The sequence below is a fragment of the Lontra canadensis genome, unplaced genomic scaffold, assembly GCF_010015895.1.
Source record: "Lontra canadensis isolate GAN:19392208 unplaced genomic scaffold, GSC_riverotter_1.0 scaffold94, whole genome shotgun sequence".
Lineage (NCBI taxonomy): Eukaryota > Metazoa > Chordata > Mammalia > Carnivora > Mustelidae > Lontra > Lontra canadensis.
The window spans coordinates 3,410,763-3,431,540 of record NW_022631088.1 but is presented as its reverse complement, the minus strand read 5'-3'; positions in this window follow the sequence as shown (position 1 = coordinate 3,431,540).

Here is a 20,778-nt window from a genome sequence, read left to right as displayed (position 1 = left end):
AGGGGAAAAGATGTGTTTGGGTGTGGGGGCCTGGGGTGTTGGTTGTGGAAACTTTTAGCAACTTAAGAGTGTGTTTACCTCTGCTCCTATCCCAAGCCAACCCTTGGCCACAAGAAACTGGCCCTGTCTTGTCACAGGACAATCCTGGAGCCAGCCATCTCTTTCCTGTGCCTGATTCTCTAGGAGATTGGTCCTGGCCATTGTCAAATGTCCCAGGTTTAGCTAGAAAGCAACTCACATTCAGGGTACCTGGCTGGTGCAGTCGGATGGCTTTGGCTCAGGTGGTGATCTCAGAGTCACCCTGAACTCAGGGTCGGGAGACTGAGCCCCATGGAGCGTCTGTTTAGCATTCTCTCTCCTCCCTTTGCCTCCCCACACCCCGCATGTGCACTCTCTCACACAAGCAAATCTTTGCTTCTTAAAAAGATTCATTTATTTATTTGAAAGAGAAAGAGAGCATGCCAGCAAGGGGGAGGAGCAGAGGCAGAAGCCAACACCCCACTGAGCAGGGAGGCCCGATGCAGGACTCAGTCCCAGGATCCCGAGATCATGTCCTGAGCTGAAGGAAGAGCTTAACCGACTGAGCCATCTAGGTGTCTAGTAAATAAATCTTTAAGAGAAAAGAAAAGAAAGCAATTTCACATTTAAGACCAGTTTATGGCATAATGGACCTGGTGCCCAAGCCAGCCTGGGGCAGCAAGCAAGCCTAGAAACACAGCCCAGTTTAGTGAGTAGGATTGCTCCCCCAAGAAAATCTTTTCTCCATTTGCCAAACTCCAGGGGTGACAGAGGTCTGCACTACCTGTGGGCATTCCTGGTTAAAAGCTTCAGAGAACTATGGCTAAGTAAAAAAGACTTATTGAAAGAATATTAGGGAACTTGCAGAGTAAATGGGAAAGAATCAGGCTTAATTAAGAACAGTTGGGAGCTGGGACGCCTGGGTGGCTCAGTGGGTTAAGCCTCTGCCTTCCGCTCAGGTCATGATCTCAGGGTCCTAGGATTGAGCCCCGCATCAGGCTCTCTGCTCAGCAGGGAGCCTGCTTCCTCCTGCCTCTCTGCCTATTTGTGATCTCTCTCTCTCTCAAATAAATAAATAAATAAAATCTTAAAAAACAAACAAACAAACAAACAAATAGATGGGAGCCAAGAAACTAGGGCTAGGTAAAGCCCCAAGAACCACAACAATGGTCTTCCCAGGCTCGTGTGCCTCCCCATGAGCTCCTGCGACCCTACAGTCATCTCTGTTGGCCTGCCCTCCTCTCAGGGTTCCAAAACCAGGGAAAGCGCATTTGGTTGGCTGAGTCTGTCCCATGCCCAAACCCTGAACCCTCCAGGGTGAGAGGGGATTGGATCTGGCTCCTAGTTTCCTCACCGGTAGCCCACACCAAGCCCACACCACTCCAGAGACTATAGGCCTACTCGGAGAACCTGACCAGACAGAAAATACACGCGTCACTACTTGTTTTTAGATGCTGAGCAAGAAGACACCTTGTCCCAGGGAGTGCTCAGCCTGAGCCTTTCAGGGAGCACCCAGGTCAGCTAGAATTCACGAGATGATAAGAAGGGGGATGGGTGGAACCTGCTTTCTAGAGCACTGGGTCAGGAGCAGGGCCAGTGACCTGAATTGAGGTAGCGGCGCCTTCAAGCCCTGAGGACTCAGGAAGTATCCCCACCCCTCCTCCCAAGACTCCCCCCACCTCCCTACCATTGTTCAAACTACCCTATGTCTTCGCTGTCCGGAAGGGGATCTTAGTTTGAAGGAGGCCTGTGTGTCTCATTTTTGCTAGTTACGCCACAGGAGCGGGACCACTAAACGGGCCTGGGAGAAGATTCTATCGTGACCAGTGCTGTAGGAGGCTCTAAGGCTGGCCCAAAGGGAAGAAAAAAAAATTTTAAAGGGGGCTTCTGGTGGGAATGCCAAGGGAGCAAGAGAAACAAGGGAATGAGATCGGGGAAACATTTATTTTAAAGAGAAAGGAGTGAAATTCAGTCCAAGAAGTGTCACTGAACAAAGTCAAGTTAAGAGCCCCATGACACATGCCCCTGTGAAAAGAAGAGCTGGCACAGGATTTTTTGTTTTCGTTTTCATTTTCAAGGAAATTTTCACCCCTCCCAACAAGGCCTGAATTTTTCCCCATATTTTGGGTTTTTTGTTTTGTGTTGTTTTGTCTTTGTTTTTCATTTTTTTTTTATTTTTATTTATTTATTTTTTAATGAACAGCTTGTCGTTAGTGTAATGGGGGCGGAGGGGGTGTCTTTGGTCCTTGTCTTTCTCCTCCCGGGACGCTGGGTTTTCTCTCTTTCAGTTGTCCTGTGCTGGCCTGGGCTTCTCTAGCCCCTTGGTGCCAAGAAGGAGAAGAATGGCTTTACAATCTCCGTCCAGTTCCCATGCCCTACTCTGAACTGCTGTAGTCAGGGGTATTTCTCAGAAGACACAAGGCTGCTCTGGGCTGGACAGAATGACTCAGGAGGCAGCTTTGTCTGAACTGGTGGTTGCCGAACACAGAGGCACTGGTGGAACCAGGAAGGGCTTAAGGCAGAGCGTGTTTTAAAGGGGATTTAGCTCTAGAATCATCCATGTCCCCCCAAGTTATTACAAGTGAAGACTAATTATAAAGATAGGAAGGAAAAAATGTAAATACATGTGCGCGCACCACATGCACACACACACGCACACACACACTATACACACGTACTGTATGTATATAGTTTACGTTTGAACAACCAGGGGCTAGAAGCACTGACATCGCCCCCACCTCTACCCCAGCAGTTGAAATCTACTCAGAACTCTGGACCCCCCAAAACTTAGAGCCTATTGACCAGAAGTCTTACTGATAACAGAAACAATCAATTAACATTGATACAGTATACGTGTTATATACTGTATTCTTACAATAAAGTAAGGTAGAGAAAATATTATTAAGAAAATCAGAAGAGAAAAAAAAAGAAAACCATAGGAGAAAAAACCTTTACAATGCTGTATGTTATTTATTAAAAAAAGAAAATCCGCGTATAGGACCTTGCACACGGCTGGGTCAGTTGGGAGAGCATTCGACTCGATCTCTGGGTCATGAGTTCAAGCCCCACACTGAGCGTAGAGCTTACTTAAAAAAAAAAAAAAAATTCCTCATCCAAGTGGACCTGCACAGTTCAAACCTGCATTGTTCAAGAGTCAGCTGTGTATATAATCCCTAGGCTGCTTAGTTCATAGGAAGAAAAATTATCACTGGAATAGTTAGTTGACCATTGAAAAGAGAAAGAAAAAAATCGAGATCTGCAGTACCAGTGTGCGAGGCCCATGGCATGCACAAGAGGCTTCGGGACAAATTCCCTGACCTGCTTGTCAAACCAGACTGCTGCTCCGAAACTCCTCCCTCACAAAGATTGAAGCCGCTGACTGAGACTAATGCGGCCACGTGGCCTGGGAGCTAGAAACATCCCCAGGGAAAGGTCTGGGCATAGGCTTTCCACTAATGGCCATTTACCGCTGTGTGTTTCAGTTGCTTCTCTGTCTCTTTGTGTCTCTCTCACACACACAAACTGAATTTTTTAAAAAATTATAAAACAAATGCACTCAGACCCAGGAATAAAAAGAAATAAATTGGAACACACAAAGTTAAAAATGTCTGTATAGCATAAAAGACTGAAACCAAAGTCACATGACAAAATAGGGGAAATATTTGTAACACATGTGACAAAGGACTAATTTCTCATTTTTTTTTTAAAGATTTTATTTATTTATTTGACAGGCAGAGATCACAAGTAGGCAGAGAGGCAGGCAGAGAGAGAGGAGGAAGCAGGCTCCCTGCTGAGCAGAGAGCCCAATGCGGGGCTCGATCCCAGAACCCTGGAATCATGACCTGAGCCGAAGGCAGAGGATTAACCCACTGAGCCACCCAGGCGCCCCTAATTTCTCATTTACTGTGAGTTTATACAGCGGAGTGTGAGAAAGACCAACAACTCAGTAGAATAATGGGCAAAGGATAAGAATAAGCAGGTCACAGAGCAAAAAACTTGGCCTCATTAACAATTTTTTTAATGCAGATCAAAACAAATATACTGCTTTTCTCCTGCGGTATTGGCAAAAGTATTAGAGCATGATACTACACAGTAGTTTTGACAGGGAGCAAAATAATTCACTCTCCCGTTGGCGGTAATAGGAATTGGGGCAGTCCTTTTGGAAGGAAAACAAATAATTCTATTCCTAGAAATACTATAGATAGAATCATACTGCCAAGATATGTACAAGAATATTTATTATAGCAATATTTATAGCCCAAAAATATATAAATAATTTAAACATTTATAAATGTAAGTCTAGATAAATAATGTTTGGAATATCTGTACCTTAGAATTCTATTTGGCCTTTTAAAAAATGAACATTGCTGGGGCGCCTGGCTGGCCCAGTCGATAGAGCAAGCAACTCTTGATCTTGGGGTCGTGAGTTCAAGTCCTATGTTGGGGGTAGAGTTTAAAAAAATGAATATCTCTATTTGTTAATACAGGAAGATATTCAGGTGGCTGAAAAAAGCAACATACAAAACGATGCACCTGTAATATGAGGCAATTTGTGAAAAAATCAATGGTTGTCAGAGGTTTTGTGGGGGAAGGGCCAGCAGGAAGGACGAATAGGTACAGCACAAAGGATTTTATTTATTTATTTATTTATTTTTAAATTTTTTCTTTTTTTTTGACAGAGAGGGATCACAAGTAGGCAGAGAGGCAGGCAGAGAGAAAAAGGGAGAAGCAGGCTCCCTGACGAGCAGAGAGCCCGATGTGGGGCTCGATCCCAGGACCCTGAGATCATGACCCGAGCCGAAGGCAGCAGCTTAACCCACTGAGCCACCCAGGCGCCCTATTTTATTTATTTATTTTTTTTTTTTTGAGAGGGGGAGAGTAAGATGGGGGGATGGGGAAGGACAGAGGGAGAGGGAGAGAACCCCAAGCAGGCTCTATACCCAGCACACCCCAATGGGGGGCTTGATCTCATGACCCAGAGGTCATGACCTGAGCCAAAATGAAGTATTGGACACTTGGGGCACCTGAGTGACTCAGTCATTAAGCATCTGTCTTCGGCTCGGGTTGTGATCCCAGGGTCCTGGGATTGAGCCCTGTGTCGGGCTCCCTGCTCAGCGGGAAGCCTGTTTCTCCCTCTCCCACTCCCCCTGCTTGTGTTCCCTTCCTTGATGTGTCTCTCTCTGTCAAATATATAAATAAAAAATCCTTGAAAAAAAAAAAAAAAGAGTGGGACTTATCGGACTGAGCCACCCAGGCATCCCAGTAGAGAGGATTTTTACAGCAGTGGAATTACTCTGTGACGTTATAATCATGGATACATGTCATACATTGACTAAACCCACAGATTGTACAACATTACAAGTGAACCCTAAGGTAAACTATGGACTTTGGGTGATTGCCATGTGTGAGCGTAGGTTCATCAGTTGTAACAAATGTTTCACTTTGGTGAGGGATGTGGATAATGGGAGGGAGGCTATGCATGGATGGCAGCAAGGAGAGGGCTATAGGAAATCTCTGTACCTCCCTTTTAACCTTCCTGTGAACCTAAAACTGCTCTAAAAAGACAATCTTTAAAAAAGTAAAAAGAATTACAGGAGTGTCTGGGTGGCTGTGTTGGTTAAGCATCTTACTCTTGATTTCAGCTAACATCACGATCTCAGGATTGTGAGATCGAGCCCCATGTTGGGCTTTGTGCTCAGTGGGGAATCGACAGGAGATACTCTCTTTTCCTCTGTCCCTCCCCCTGCTAGCACATGCTTTCTCTCTGTCTCTCTCTCAAATATATAAATACATCTTTAAAAGAAAATAAATAGAATGACAGTAACATACCACCGTATACCCTTTATAAGAAAAACGAGTATTCCTGCCAGAACAGTGAAAGTGATATATCCTGATTGTTGAAATTTTTTAAAATACATAAACCTTTAAAAAGATATTAAAAATAATTATAATCTCAACACCCAAATATAACCTCTGTTACTGTTATGGTGGGTTTTCTTTTGTTCTTTTTTCCATGCATATGAACATGGTCAATATGAACTGTACCATAGTAGTCAGGACGCCCAAAAAAGTTTTCTGAAATCACTGAAACTAAAACCTAGCTCCAGACTCTGACCACTGAATTAGCCAATTACCCTCTTCTCAGAGTTCCCCTTTCTCCTGGACTGCCCAGGACCCTAGAGTTTATGTAACATACAAAGCCCTAGGGACATTCACACATACTGAAGAAAAGCCCATGTGTCCTAAGCTCCGGATTGTGGCTCTTTCTGCAATTGCCCTTTGCCACCACAAGGTGTCACTCTCTGGTACCCCTGCTGGTTCCCACCAGGCTCTCAGACTGTGAAGTCTGGGGAGGAGGAATTCTACCCACTTAGCATCAGCTAATCTAGAGTCCTTTACCAGTTCCCAAGGCCTCATTCTTGGCGGCCAGCCCTTTCAGGCCTCCAGCCCCAGCACTGTCTCAGGACTAGCTCCGATGAACACCTGTTGATTTTACCATCCCCCTTTTCTGTCTTGCGTTGGTGTTTCCAACCCTTAGAACAGACTGGGCTTGTTCCTCCTCCCTCCTGGACCATAGAGCTGCAAATTATACCTTGCCCCCAAGACTGACTTTCAATAGGTTTTCACACAAAATGTTGGTCACTGGTCCCCAAGCTTCCCTAACAGTAGGGCCTGATGGCCTCTGGGGGCCCAGCCCTTCAAAATAGTTAAATTCTAGTTTCCTCCCTTGGAGGAAGGGGACCCCATGGGATGGGGAGCCTCTCCTTCCCTGGAGAACACATTCTAGCACTCTTTTTGCAGAGCAATGAATAAACAACCCATGAGTTACATCTCCAGTGTAATATCTACTACATATGAGTATTGGTGCTTATATTTTTATATGCTTATAAACATGACATATATAGGTCCATAGCCTGATTTTTCATGTAATGCATCTTAAGCATCACCTCATCTCTTAATAAATTCTTCATAAATATTATTTTTTTTAAAGATTGTTTATTTGAGAGAGAGAAAGCAGGGTAGGGCAGGGGTAAAGGAAGAGAGAGAGAGACCCAAGCAGACCACACATTGAGCATGGAGCCCAACACAGGGCTCGACCTCACCACCCCCAAGACGATGACCTGCGTGGTAATCAAAAGTCAGGTGCTTAACCAACCGTGCCACCCAGGGGCCCCAACATTATTATTTTTTTGAAAGATTTTAGTTTTGAATAATCTCCACACCCACAACCCCAAGATCAAGAGTCACATGCTGTACTGACTGAGCCAGCCAGGCACCCCCATAAACATTTTTAAAGATTGAATGATGTTTTCATCATAGGGCCATATTGCAATTTTTGCAGTGATTAACCTGTTACCAGACACTGGTTGTCTCCAATTTTTTGCTATATTGACTGTTTTTGTCCATGCATCTTGGTATGTATTCCTAACTTTTTTCCTTGTAAGAGACCTCGTGTTGGAATTTCTGAGTCAAAAACATTTGTAAGTCTTTTTATTCATGCCGTAAGAAGACTCCCTGGAAAGCACACGTTAGTGTGTGTGGCACCAGCAGCAAAGCAAACGTAGAAAGCTCGGCTTACTGCACGCTTGTCAAAAGTAAAATAATTTTCACAAGTCTCTAACCAGGGGTAAGTGAAAAAGAATTTATTTACATTTGCAATTAATTACGAATGTGAATGGTTTTCAACGTACGTCTCTGCTTCCACAAGTTGTGTGTTAGTTAGCTTTCAGCCACTTATTTATTGGCGTTTTTATTTAATTGAGTCACGTGACCCTATTATTTATGGAAGATAGCAATCTGTTGTCTGTTACATGTGTTACAGATGTTTTCTCAGCGTAATGCTTCATTGAAAATTTTATTAATAACATTTGTAGCATCCACAAGGTTTTTCTGTTATTTAAAGAAATTTTATTTATTTATTTATTTATTTATTTATTTATGTAATCTCTACACCCAGCATGGGGCTAAAACTCATGACCTAGAGATCAAGAGTCACATTTTCTTCCAACTGAGCCAGCCAGGTGCCCCTTAAACAATTATTTTAATTGACATAAATTATTATTATTATTTTTAAAGATTTTATTTATTTATTTGACAGACGAAGATCACAAGTAGGCAGAGAGGCAGGCAGAGAGAGAGGAGGAAGCAGGCTCCCCGCTGAGCAGAGAGCCCGATATGAGGCTCCATCCCAGGACCCCGAGATCATGACCTGAGCTGAAGGCAGAGGTTTTAACCCACTGAGCCACCCAGGCGCCCCGACATAAATTACTTTAATTAACTAAGCCACCTGGGTGCTTCAGTCGGTTAAGCAGCTACCTTCAGCTCAGGTCATGATCCCAGGCTTCTGGGATCGAGCCCCACATTGGGCTCCCTGCTCAGCTGGGAACCTGCTTCTCCTTCTCCCTCTGCCTGCTACTTCCCCTGCTTTTGCTCTCTCCTTCTCTGTCAAATAAATAAATAAAATCTTCAAAAAAAAATTATATACAATGAAATGCACGGATCTTAGGTGTACATACCAGAGTTTTAACAACTATACTCTGTGATGTACATGTTTTTAATTTTTATATATTTATGTTTCTTGGTCTTCTCCTCCAGTGGTCAGTATTGGGAAAAAGCAAAAAAACAAAATGGACCCAAAAAGAAGTTATTGGGTGTCTTATCTGGAGAATCCTTCCATGTTCATCCTTTCTTGTCTTTGATCTGTTTTACACCTCTGGAAGTTGTAGAAAACCAGTATCAATGCAAATTGTTCTTGTCCATATAAATGCAAATTAATCATGTCTGGTGGAATGGAATTGATTATTGCCCTGGGAATAGACACATTTGCATTGATTTATAAATTCCCTTTAGCATTTCTTATTTACCTATGTGAGGGTAGGGGGTGGGGGGAGTTCTTTGAATTATCTTGTGAATATCTCACTGGGTCCTTGATTTGTTTATGAGTTCAGTAAAATCTTTGACATGTGTTCATTTTATATCTCTGCATGAGAATCGTGATCATGTCCTCTTTAAAACATTACCTTTAAATATCGCTACGATTTAAGGCAGGAGTTTAATAGATCATGGCCTGGATGCATTCTGGAAACAGTTTATTTTCAAGATCAAACTGAGTTTATTTAAAAGGGTTTAACTGGGGGTGCCTGGGTGGCTCCTTCCGTTAAGTATCTGCCTTCAGCTTAGGTCATGATCTCAGTCAGAGTCCTTGGATTGAGCCCTGCATGGGGCTCCTTGCTCAGCAGGGAGCCTGCTTCTCCTTCTACCTGGCTTGTGCAAGCGCTCTTTCTCTTTCTCTCTCTGTGTCAAATAAATAAAAAATATTTTAAGAAAATTAATAAAACAATAATTATAAATCATCAAGAAAAGCTAGAATTATTTCTTGTGCTTAGAACACATAAAGAAATATATTCATGCATGTTTCCAAATTTCCTGTAAAAGAGGGTGGAGTCCATATATGGTTTCTTTCTGGGTGTTTGTTTTTGCTTTTGTTTTTGTCTTTGTTTTTGTTTTCATTTACTGCCTCAGCTTCTTCTCAAAGGAGGAGCCAATGAGCTGTTTCCATTCATTTCTAGTTCTAAGTTCCCAGTTGACTCAAAGCATCTGTGAAATGAAGTAGTTTCCCTGGTGATGTGAAAGTTTTTATTCATACATGGGGAATTGGGCTAGCCTCCAGGAGGGGCAGGAGAGAATGTTGTCAGTCTCCCTGCCTTGCCCTCGGCTGGGCAGCCCAGTGCCCTGAGGCCCTGTCTCAGTCCCTCCTTTGTCTCTCCCAGCTCCTTCCCACTCCCTAGGCCAGGCAGAAGGCAGAACCTGAAGACAGCTCCGGGAGAGAGAGTGGTGGGTGGGACTGGGGTGGGGGTTGTGCTGCCAGCCAGGCAGGGTGGGAGCCGTTTCCACCAGCCCGAAGGTTGCAGAAGTAGACAGCAGGGGAAATCACAGCGGGTAGACTGGGAAGCTGAAGAACAGGAACTCTAGGGCACTGGCTAGAGCACAGTTGAAGAGCTGACTGTGTGTGCAGACAGAGTGGACGGTGAGAGGAACCGTAAGGAAGGAAGCCAAAGAGGCAGCAGTGAGGGTGAAGGGCAGGCCTGTTACCGTAGGGGAAGAGGGGAGATGGAATGAGGACAATAGAGTTGAGGTCCTGAAGCAGAAGCAGGTTCCTGACACGGCCATGCATTGGAGGCTGAATATGTAAAGGTCTGCATCACTGGAGTAGAGGAGGTGAAGGGACCGTGCGAAGTCACGGAGGATGGGGGCAGGACACTGGCCCCAAAGCCATATCACGGCTGCAGAGTGGCCTGAAGGAGAAGTTCACAGCTAAGGAGTGACACCAAGCGGTGGCAGTGGTCATGTGTGAGGGACGTTGGGGCAGGATAGCCAGCTCCTGGAACAGTGCCTCGGCTCACATGTGCCCCCAGTTGTCAGCAGCAGTAACCCCACATCCCAATGGGAATGCTGTACGAGGAGCAAAGACTGGTGGGTGATGAAGGGGGCATGGGGGGTGCGTGGGGGAAGGCAATGGAAAGAGTAAACAATTCTTTTCTTCACCTGAGTTTAGAATTTATTGAAAGATGGATTCGGATGGGATTCATTCAGATGGATTTTTCACTCAGTCAACAGATAATTATTGAGTATTATTTATGTGGCCAGAATGGGCTAACGATGTAGCAATGAACAGAACAGCAAAATTGCTACACTCATTGAGCTTATGTTCTGGCTGAAAGAGGTGGGGCTATATAGCTTTAAAAATGAGTAAACCATATCCTATAGTAGAATAAACTAGGGGCGCCTGGCTCGCTTGGTCAGTAGAGCACATGACTCTCAATCTCAGGGCTGTTAGTTCAAGCCCTACGTTGGGTGTGGAGCCTACTTAAAAAAATAAAATTTTAAACTAAAGCAGAGAAAGGAACGGAGAATCCTGGAGGTGTAATTGTGAACAAGATGGTCCAGAAAGGCCCGGATGATGAGGTGGGGAGTGAGAAAAGACCAGAAAAAGATGGAGCGAGCATGGCTTCCTTGTTGAGGGAGGACCTTCCGGCCTCTGCGGGGACTTGCAGCCAATCACGGTGGTTCTATTTTCCTTGCGCGGGATTTTGGTTCAAGGGGTGAACAGTGACACGATTCTGACCCATGAGATGAGAAAGGTAATGTGCCCCATGCCTCCTAGGTATAGTTTCCATATTCTGAAGAAATGGTCTCATTCTCTCTGTGGATTTTTCTGTAGTCCATGTGACACCTGAGAAGGTTGCAGGCACGTGATGGCAAGTGGGGTGCCCGCCTGGCATGTTTTCTTCTAGGATTTTTATGGTTTTAGGTCTTAAATTCAAATCTTTAATCTGTTTTGAGTTACTTTATGTGAATGGTATAAGAAAGGATCCCGTTTCATTCTTTTGCATGCAGCTGTCCAGTTTCCCCAACACCACTTATCGATGAAACTATCCTTCTCCTTTGCATATTCTTGCCTCCTTTGTAACAAATTAATTGACTATATATGTGTGGGCTTTTTTCTGGGTTCTCTATTCTGTTTCATTGATCTATGTGTCTGTTTTTGTGCCAATACTACACTGTTTTCATTACTGTTGCTTCATAATTGAGTTTGAAATCAGGGAGTGTGATAGCTCCAGATTTGTTCTTTGTTCTCAAGATTGTTTTGGCTATTCAGGGCCTTTTGTGGTTCCATTCAAATTTTAGGATTGTTTGTTCTATTTCTGTGAAAAATACCATTGGAATTTTGATGGGGATTGCACTGAATCTATAGATTGCTTTGGGTGGACATTTCAACAATTTTAATTCTTTCAGTGCATGAGGATGGAATATCTTTCCATTTGTTTGTGTTTCCTTCAGTTTCTCTCATCTATGTCTTATAGTTTTCAGAGTACATGTCTTTCATCCCCATGGTCACATTTATTCCTAGGTATTTTATTCTTTTTAATGCAATAGTAAATAGAATTATTTTCTTAATTTCTTTGTTTATTATTAGAGTGAAGAAACACAAGAGGGACACTTGGGTGGCTCACTTAGTTAAGCATCTGCCTTTGGCTTGGGTCATGATCTCAGGGTCCTGGGATGGAGCCCTGCATTGGGCTCTCTGTTCACCGGGGAGTCTGCTTCTCCTTCTGCCTGCCACAACCCCCTGCTTGTGTGCTCTCTCTCATTCTCTCTCTCTCTGACAAATAAATAAATCTTTAAAAAAATAAACAAAAAATAAATAAAATAAAAGATTTTATTTTTAAGTAATTTCTATACCCATTGTGGGTCTTGAACCTATAACCCCAAGATCAAGAGTTGGATGCTCTACCACCAGCCACGTGCCCCAATAAAGATTGTACTTTTTTTTTAAAAAGATGTGTTTGTTTGAGAGAGAGAGCAGGAGACACGGAGGCACGGAGGGAGAGAGAGAGCGCATCTCAAGCAGACTCCTCACTGAGCTTGGAGCCCACTGCGGGTTTTGATCTCTGGACCCTGAGGTCAGGACCCGAAAGAAACCAAGAGCTTAACCCACTGTGCCACCCAGGTCCCCCCAGTAAAGACTGTATTTTTAATTGGCATGGTTTTAGTTGTTTAGGAAATGTTTGTTTTCAGGGAATAGAAACCCCCTTAGAATAGCTCCAGACCGAAAGGGAGATTTGGTGGGAAGGTATAGGGCCACCTGGGAGCATGGGAGCATGGGATAGGGCAGGAACGAAACCAAGCCCACAGGAGACTACAACCAAAATCAAGAAGCCATGTGGTCTGGCCCAAGATTCAGCCCCTTTGTCCTCCCGTATCTTCTGCTGACACTGGATTCATTCTTCTGCTTGGCAAGTCCACTTCCTTAGCTCACTCCACAGGGCCCCCGTGGCACCATCAGGCCAGTGTTATCGTGACCTCTCTGGTCTCAGCGTCAAGTAGGGAGTCCCCAAGGTGCCAGGTCCATATCACTAGGACAGAGAATCTGACTGTGACCACTGAGTTTGAAACCTAGATTGAAAGTCCTCTCCCAGTCCAACCATCTGTGCAGGGAAAAGTGGACTCCTGTGGGGCACATTGGCCCCAGGGACCCACTCCAGCAGGGAGGGCATTTCTCACAGATGAAGGATGTGGCCTGGGGAAGGACTCAAAAGGTATCCACAGGTGTAGCCGCAAGTTCTTGTTCATAGGTACTTGGAAATGCTGGATCCGATAGAACATGTTAGTTCATCAGGAAGGTAACAGAACAAAGTGGCCAAGATTTGGGATTTTGTGAGGATGACCAACCATCCAGATTTGTCCAGGCCTGAAGGACTTTGCAGGATGCAGGCTTTCCATGAAAACCAGGACAGTTTTTAAGCATTTCCCAGGATAAGAGACATTTACTGTTAAAACCAGGAAAAGTCCCAGACAAAACAGGATGTGTTTGTCCCCCTGGATTTTGGAGTTGGATCTGGTTTTGAATCCTGGCTTGGCTGCCGTAGCTGTGTGTCACCCTGGGCAAGTCACTTTACCTTTCATACCTTAGTTTCTTCCTTGTGCGGTGACAATAATAGTCCTCACCTTACAGAAGGAGATAAACAGCTGGAGAGGGCTCAAAAAAATTTTAGGCAACTAAATAAAACACACAGTTAAAAAATAGAAGTAAAATGAACAGGTCTCACTCCCACCTCTCTCCCTCAGGCCACAGGTCCCAGGTTGCCCTCCTTAGAAGTAAGCAGTTTGGGGGGCCTGGGTGGCTCAGCCGGTTAAGCGTCTGCCTTTGTCTCAGGTCATGAACTTGGGATCCTGAGATCGAGCCCCACATCAGGCTCCCTGCTCAGTGGGGAGCCTGCTTCCCCCTCTCCATCTGCCCCTCCTCCCGTTTGTGTCTCTCTCTCTCTCAAATAAATATAATCTTCTTTTAAAAAAAGAAGTAACCAGCCTTAGCAGTTTCTCATGTATCTTTACAGAGAAGGTCTGTGAATTATAGAAATATGTATATACAGGTCTTTTTAATTCAGATGTTGGTAGGCTACAGATCCTACTCTGCTGTTTGGTTTTTTTCCTCCTGTAATCCTAAATCTTGGAAGGCATTCCACATCAGAACATTGAGCTTTTCCTCATTATTTTTAATGGCTGTGTAGTATTTCATGGGAATATCTTAATTCATGTAGCCTGTTGACTGACATTTGGGACGCCTCCCGTCACTTGTTACTGTAGGCATTATGACAAACGATGTGATATTACCTTGTATATACATCTTTGTGTACTTTGTGCATTATGGGCACACACAGAAGTGGGTGTACAGGACAAATTCCTAGAAGTGGAAGTGCTGGCCCATTAGTTAATGTTATTAATGTTATCGGTGTCTAAGAAGGCTGATGTTGGATCCACTCTTCCCTTCCACAGGCAGGTAGCAGTTATCCATCTGATCGTAGAGATCCATAGCTAGACCTTTTGTAAGTAAGAAGTCATTTAAGCCCCGGTACTGACAACTTGGAAGGTTCTAGAACACCTCAGCTACTTGTCTCCTCTCACACCCCTCCTTCCTTCCCTGTCTGCATCAGCACATGACTTCATTCCCACGAAATGGGTCCATTGAGATGGTGTCTTAGCCTGGTTTCCTTAGAAAACAGAACCTGAGGCACAGTTCATGTACTAGCACTAGGTGGGAGCAGATATTCCCAGGGGAGCAGGAGTGCTGGGAAAAGGGGCGTGAACCCAGGAAAGAGGAAGCATAGATGTGAGAGCAGGCATCACGGTGCTGGCCACAGCTTTTGCAAGCACAGTGGCTTCCTCTGTCACACGGGATATTTTTGGGAAGGTAGATAAAGCTTCTGCATCTCTGAGCTTCTGGGGGAGGGTGGGGGTTGGTATGGGAGGAGGGCAGCGACGGGGGAGAGTTGTCTTCAGGCTGCTGAAGTCTCTCATTAGTCAACATTTGCCCCTGAGGATATCAAGTCCTTCTCTCTTAGGAGCTGAGCAGCCAGACTCCTCCAGCCATTACCGCCAACAGCCTCTGCGACCCACACAAGCCTGCAGGGGCCTCATCGCGTGCAGCCGAGGACTTGGGAGGGGCTCCACAGCCACAGAGAAGCCACATGGCAGAGTGCAGAAGCATGGATGCTGGCATGAGGCCGGGTCCTGTTTCATGCCCTCCCATGACCTGGGGGACTGGGAGCAGCCCCAGAGCAAGTCACTGCAAGCATTCTGGCCGGAAAACAAGGCAAGAACAGGATTTGAATGGCACATAAAGTGAGTTTGGTACAGATGGGAACATTGCCATAGTGCGCCGATCCTGGGATGCCCATTTTATTCCCCTTTAGTGGCATCAGTGAAGTCGGGATGCATCTTACAGCCGACAACTTGCCAGAGCTTAACCGGCAGGTTTGTTCCCTTGCTTAGTGGCCTGTGGTGGCATTTTAGATGAAATACGGTAATTTTTTTAGGCTGATGTGTGTCAGCATGTTTCTTGGTATTGTGGGCCCAGAAATATTCTCACAGAAGAGGGATGCCCATCTCCTATGGGAAAGACCCATAAAAGGAAGAGCAATTAACAAATTCATAAATCAGGGACCTCATATTTCCGTTGTTGATAATGAACATTCACTACAGTTAATATGGCCATTTGTTGCTTGCAGCTATCAGTGCTTGAAAATGTTTGTCAAGGTCAAGTCCAGACTGTGAAACAAGAGTTCTTTTGTGTGTTCCTAGTGTGTAACGGCTTAATGAAGCTAGAACTCCATGTTGAAGATTCATGCCTCTTTTGCTTTGACAAAAGTACAATGGCAGGATCATGCTTGCTTTTTTTTTTTTTTTTTTAAGATGTTTATTTATTTGACAGAGAGTAAGAGCAAAAGAGAGATCACCACTGAACAGGGAGCCTGATATGGGGCTCCATTCCAGGATCCCAGAATCATGACCTAAGCCGAAGGCAGAAACTTAACCAACTGAGCCACCCACATGGCCCAGGATTCTGCTCTTTTTAAAAATTCTTTAATTTTTTAATTTTTAAAAATTTATTTGAGAGAGAGCACAGGCAGGGGGAGCAGCAGAGGGAGAGGGAGAAGCAGGCTCCCTGCTACGTAGAGAGCCCAACACAGGGCTCCATCCCAGAACCCCTAGATCATGACCTGAGCTGAAGGCAGACGCTTGAATGACTGAGGCACCCAGGCAACCCCCATTCATATGAAATGTCCAAATAGGCCGACCTATAGAGACATAAAGTAGATGAGTGTTTGCCTAGGGAATGGGAGAAAGAAGGCATCCAGACTCACTGAAAATGAGTGATGGGTTTCTTTTGGAGGGGGTGTGATGGAAATGTTCTAGAATTAGAGAGTCGTGATGGTTGCCCAACATTGTGAATATGCTAAACACCACTGAGTTGTACACTTAAAATTTTTGTATTTTTTACTCTATGAATCCCCAAAACATTTTTTAAAGAAGCCAGCATAGCACATTACCAGCAACCTAATAGATATTTCTTTTGTTCCCACAGGATAGGAAAAGGAGATGCCACTTAAATCATTGTAGTAGAAAGAAATATTGTCATCTGATCTTCATTGTTCCCCCAGTAGTACTAAGTGAAAATCTTGTGGCCTTACTTTAGATCATCTATGGAAGTATAATGTCAAGTATAAGGTCCCCAGTAAATACACTGCTGTGTTAATGACATTAAAAGTTTAAAATGACCAAAATTTTTTTTTAATTTTTTTATTTTTTTATAACCATATAATATATTATTAGCCCCAGGGGTACAGGTCTGTGAATCACCAGGTTTACACACTTCACAGCACTCACCATAGCACATACCCTCCCCAATGTCCATAACCCCACAACCCTTTCCCTACCCCCCCTCCCCCGGCCCCCCTCAATTTGTTTTGTGACTAAAATGACCAAAATTTTAAAGGGCCTTTAAAAGTTAAAAAAAAAAAAAAATAGCCCCCCCACCCCTACCCAGGGTGATTCATGTGTTTATTAACGTTTGAGAAGCACTGTTCTAAAGTTCATCTCCTTGACTACAAGACCTCCATGTCCTTCCTCACCCTCACTCAGAAACTTCTTCCCTTTTCTTAGAGGCATCTCCAGATGTGGCACTCCCTTCCTTGTAAAGCTTGGCGCTACCACATCCTCCAGGCAATGCCACCCCACGGGTTAGGAGGGGGCCTCTCTCCAGTTCTGGATTGCAAGGCGTCCCTGAGCCGGAGAGCAGAGCCAGTGCCCAAAGTCCCAGCCAACGTCTGTTGGGCACAGCTCTCTGCATTTCTTCGTCTGCTTTCGTAAGTAGCTGGAAAAACACTCCAGACACCAAACTGTTCCCCAGCTTGCCTTCATCTCTTCTTTGAAGGCACCTCTGTCCCCAAAATCTCCTCTCTCCTTTAAACAAAAAAGTAAGACACCAGATGCCAGTACACGTAAGAACATCAAATGGAGTAGGGAAAGAAAGAATTCTCCCTTCTCCCTGGAAATATCTGAACTGTAGTTTCCGGTCAGCCAAAATATTTTAGTACACACACACACACACACACGAAAGATATGTAGCAAAATATTAAGTGTTTTTTTAGTGGGTGATAGGATTTCTCTATTTCTTTGTATTTCTAATTTTTCAAAAATGAATGCCCATTACTTACATAATCATAAAAATAAATAAAAGTTTTTTGTTTGAGGGAATAAGAAACTCCCCACAGTGATGGAATATGTGATTTCAACATGCATTTTTAAATAGAGAATGTCTATCTTGCAAAAATCAGCCTGTGAGGGTCACAAAAGCTTCCTCATACGATTCACTGTACATAGAAACGTCTTTTATGAGCAATGTTGGCTTACCAGAGACAGGAAACAAGTTGGTTTCCAGATCTTAGAAGGAGGTTTTAGGGAAGCCTTCTGGAAATCTCAGGCGCTCCTCCAAATGAGAACATATCTTTACAGAAGATAAACTGTATCTTCTCTGAGGAGGGAGTTCTTAAGGGAACTACCTCATTATCATATCAGTTGGTGATAATCCCTGCCTGATGCTTTTTATCATGTTAGGCATTAGATGCTTTGTTTTGAATCTCTACCAAGAAGGAGTTGAATTGGTTAATTATCCTGGAAATGGTTCAGCTTCAAAGGGTTTCAAATAATTTTGCTGTTTGTTATTATGAGCAAGGATGAAAGCTGCTCATTTCATTTCTAATTTTATTCTCTTTTACGTGAATTATCTGAACCCTTCACAAAGAGTACATTTAAATGGGTAATTCTAAAACACGGCATTAAAAGATTAATGGGTTCGTTGAGAAAGATGTAAAATACAGACAAGCAAAAGCTATTCCCGTATTTATGTATATATACGTGTGTGTATATTCACATGCATGGATTTTTTTTTTTTTTTAACAGAAATACTGCAACAGTGGGGAATTTTTCAATTTCAAGTGCCTGAACTTTACCACTCAGACTAGCTTAGGCAAGACAGGAATATTTATTGACTCATAAAACAAACTTAAGGAAAAGTCAGAGTTATTTCTGGCCTCAGTGACCAAAGGCTTAAAGTCTCTGGGGACTGCTTTCCTGCCTTGGGCTTTCTGTGAGCCCCTCACTCTCAGGCTGCAGTTCGTGGGTCAGGAAACCGGCTGCCCATCCCCACAGCCTGGCCTCTTCCCATCGTCCCCTGCAGGCAGGAAAAGGTCTTATTTTCTTTGGTTCCAGATTCAGAAGTGCCGGGGCAGGTCTCTGACTGGCTCAGCTTGAGTTCCCTGTACACCCTGTGACAGATCGTCATGGCAAGGTGGCACAGAGCTGCGACCCGTTCAGTGTGGGTCCGGTACCCACTTCCAAACCACACCCTGTGACAGAGGGAGGGTCGTAGAAGAAGACACCTGCTCTCATCGGAACCATGGGTGGTGCTATTTTCTCCAGAAAGATCAGGTGATGTTTTTTTGGAGAAGGTTAGTGGGTGGGTTTACAAATGACCAATATTTACCACATACAAATGGGTATTTCACCTGTTTTGCCACATGGTTTCTTAGTTGTTGTTTTTACATTTTTCATTTTTCCACGTTCTATGTTATTTCAGCGGTGATAGCATTTCATGGCAGAATGATATTCTACCAAGAAACCCAAACATGATGGCTAGAAGTAACCAAGACAAGAGGCACCCACTAAAGATGGCAGAACAGGGAGACAGAGGATGCCCGGGTCCCTGGTGGTGGCCCAGAGCTGCTGTCCCAGCCCTATTTTTACACTTCCTGAGACACAAGAAAAACAGCTCCTCCTCTGGCAATGCCACAGGGGTCAGGTTTCTCTTACATGTAGCCCAGTGCGGTTCCTTATGGAGGTCTTTCCAGACAGCCTTCCGCCATTAAAAGCAGGCCAGGGAATTGATCCCCAATGGGGAAGAGAAGCGGGAAAGTGATGCTAAGAACCCCCTGAGAGGTCTAAAGGGAAACTGACATAAAAGAAATCGGTCTGCTTCTTTTTTGAACTGTTAAAGGAAACAGGCACGGAGAGCATCCCCAAGTAAACATGTGGTAGTTCTAGATGAACTGAACAGGAAGAGGGTCAGAGGTAACACCCCAAGACTTACGCTGTGGAACATGGAGGGTTCCAGAAGTCTCCAAGTGCTTCCAGTAAAAGTAAGCAGAGTAGCTGAAGTTGAGAGCCAGGAGATCTCCCAAAGGGTCACCATATGGCTGAGGACCTGTGGCCAAGGTGTCTGGGCAGCAGCCCAAGTAGGTACTAGAGAGAACAGGCCTCCAGGTGTGAACAGGTCGGTGGAGATGAAATGAGTCCAGACTCTGACATGGAAGATCTGGTGAGGTGAGGTGAGCACGAGTGGGTAACAGAAGCCAGTGGAGGTCAGCTGAGAACTGGGGCCCCTTTCCCCAGTGCCTTCCCCTTATACCCCGATAATATCTTGGGAAAGGGTGTAAGTGGAGGAGAGACCCTTGGGGGAGAGAGGCAGCTCTCAAAGGGAGTTTAAATTCTAAATTGACTAAGGTTGGGGCACATGGGTGGCTCAGTGGGTTAAGCCTCAGCCTTCGGCTCAGGTCATGATCTCAAGGTCCTGGGATCAAGCCCTGCACCGGGCTCTCTGCTCAGCAGGGAGCCTGCTCCCCACCCCACCCCACCACCCGATCTCTCTCTCTGCCTATTTGTGATCTCTATCAAATAAACAAAAAATTTTACCCAAATTTGACTATTTTAAAAACAAAATGTTTTTTTTTTTTAAGATTTTTATTTATTTATTTGACAGACAGAGATCACAATAGGCAGAGAGGCAGGCAGAGAGAGAGGAAGAAGCAGGCTTCCTGCTGAGCAGAGAGCCTGATGCGGGGCTCAATCTCAGGACCCTGGGATCATGACCTAAGCCGAAGGCAGAGGCTTTAACCCACTGAGCCACCCAGGTGCCCCTAAAAACAAAATGTTTTATTTTAAAGATTTTATTTGTTTATTTGACAGGGAGACACACACAGTGAGAGAGGGAACACAAGCAAGGGGAGTGGGAAAGGGAGAAGCAGGCTTCCCACTGAGCAGGGATCCCCATGTGGGACTGGATCCCAGGACTCTGGGATCATAACCAGAGCGGAAGGCAGATGCTAAACCAACTGAGCCACCCAGGCGCCCAAAAATTTAAAAAAAATTTAAAAATTTTTTAAAAAGCCAGTTACAGTACCTACTAAAAATCTTTCTTTTCATCCTCTGCACCTGCATTGCCTTCTCTCTGGCACACCTGTAAGCACCCAACTCCTAATAAGTCAAGGCCTTACCTAAGTGGCCACCAGCAGTACCTGGCCTCTTGTCCTCTACTGGCTGTTTTTATTATGAGACCAAGCTTCTCCTCCCCTTCTTCTTCCC